Below are 1,740 nucleotides of genomic sequence, written 5' to 3' on the forward strand. Positions count from 1 at the left end.
AAATAACCTTGAAAAAGAAATTTGCATGTATATAGAGAAAACATAGATTCAAGGTTATTAGGGTTGTATGTACACTTAGGAAGTGTTAGAATGCTCAAAACCCATCACAATGATCACTGTGAATGGTGTGAAGGACTTTCTGATGTCCAAGGAACTGAAAAGAAAAGTTTCAGGTGGAGAGGAGGTGTCAAGTTCCGGTTTGTTTGCAGGGAGTGCGAGGACAGAAGAAAAGAAAAGGGAAAAAGAGGGAGATCATGTTCAAAATCGAATTCTAAAGGTTCATTAAACATGAAATGTTATAACTATAAGGATAAGGAGCACTTCAAGTGAAATTCTCCACAACTGAAGAATGGGAAGTCCAAGAGTGAATGAAGCAGCAATAACACTGTTGTTGTGGTTCAGGAAAGTTCAGATGAAGGGGACGATGGTGATGTATTGACTGTGTGTACATCAAGTTCTGCTAATGCTTACGTCTTGGATTTTTGAGTACCCTATCACATGACGTATAATCGTGACTGGTTCGACTCCTTCAAAGAGTAGGATGATGCATTCAATATGGGTGATGATTGGGCGAGCAGTATCAAAGGTAGTGACACAGTGCAGATCAAGATGCATGATGGCATGGTCAGGAAGTTAGATTGCTGGTACGTTCCAGAACTTCGGAAGAATCTAATTTCTCTTGGCACATTGGCTAAGAATGGGATGAGGTACGATGGTGAAGGTGACTAGGTCAAAGTTACTAAAGGCTCTCTGGTTATAATGAAAGGGAAGATGAATCATGGAGGGATCTATATCCTAGAAGGCAGTATGGTTATGGGAATGGTGGCTATCTTCCAATCCTTGAATGAAGCCGATGACAAGACAGAGTTGTGGCATTGTAGGTTGGGGCACATGAGTGAGAAGGGCATGTTAGTTCTAAGTAAACAAGGACTGCTTGGTGGAGAGGTTACTGGAAAGATAAAGTTTTGTGAATCTTGTGTCAAGGGAAAGCATAGCAAAGTGAAGTTCGGTACCGGTCAACACACAAGCAAGGAAATCTTGGAGTATGTTCATTCAGATCTGTGGGGTCCTGCACTAGTGAAGTCTCACTGTGGATGCTTATAATTCGTGACGTTCAATGATGACTATTCTAGGAAGGTTTGGTTGTACTTTATGAAGAAGAAGGATGAGGTGTTTGGGAAGTTCAAGGATTGGTAGACCATGGTTGAGAAAACGACTGGAAAACAGGTCAAGACTTTGAGGACTGACAATAGGTTGGAATTCGATAATGCTCCATTTGATAATTTCTACAAGGCAGAAGGTATAGTGAGGCACCGCACTGCACTGTACACACCACATCAAAATGGAGTGGCAGAACATATGAACCAAACACTCATACAACGTGCAAGGTGGATGTGGATAATGCTAACTTATCCAAGCAATTCTAGGCGGAAGCAGTTAACACTGCATGCTATCTGGTGAATAGATCACCATCAACTGCAATAGACTTGAAGACTCCTCAAGAGGTATGGTCCGGGAAACCCTCTGACTATTATGGTTTACGTATATTTAGATGCCCAACATATGATCATGTGAATGATGGTAAACTTGAGCCAAGGGCAATGAAGTGCATATTTCTAGGATATGTGATAGGAGTAAAAGGTTATCGACTGTGGTGTATAGAATAAGGAAGAACTCCTAAATTTATCATGAGCAAAGATGTGACCTTTGATGAATTTGCCATGGGTAACCAAGGAGGAG

At 41.2% G+C, this 1,740-nt stretch overlaps 1 pseudogene; it reads left to right on the forward strand.

Annotated features, from left to right (window-relative positions):
* The first annotated feature begins 555 nt into the window (after window positions 1-555).
* Window positions 556-1,104, forward strand: LOC145076122 (putative mitochondrial protein AtMg00300 pseudogene; annotated as a pseudogene).
* Window positions 1,105-1,740: the final 636 nt, after the last annotated feature.

This window comes from Lactuca serriola, chromosome 9 (genome assembly GCF_051521515.1).
Source record: "Lactuca serriola cultivar US96UC23 chromosome 9, Lser_US96UC23_V15, whole genome shotgun sequence".
Classification (NCBI taxonomy): domain Eukaryota; kingdom Viridiplantae; phylum Streptophyta; class Magnoliopsida; order Asterales; family Asteraceae; genus Lactuca; species Lactuca serriola.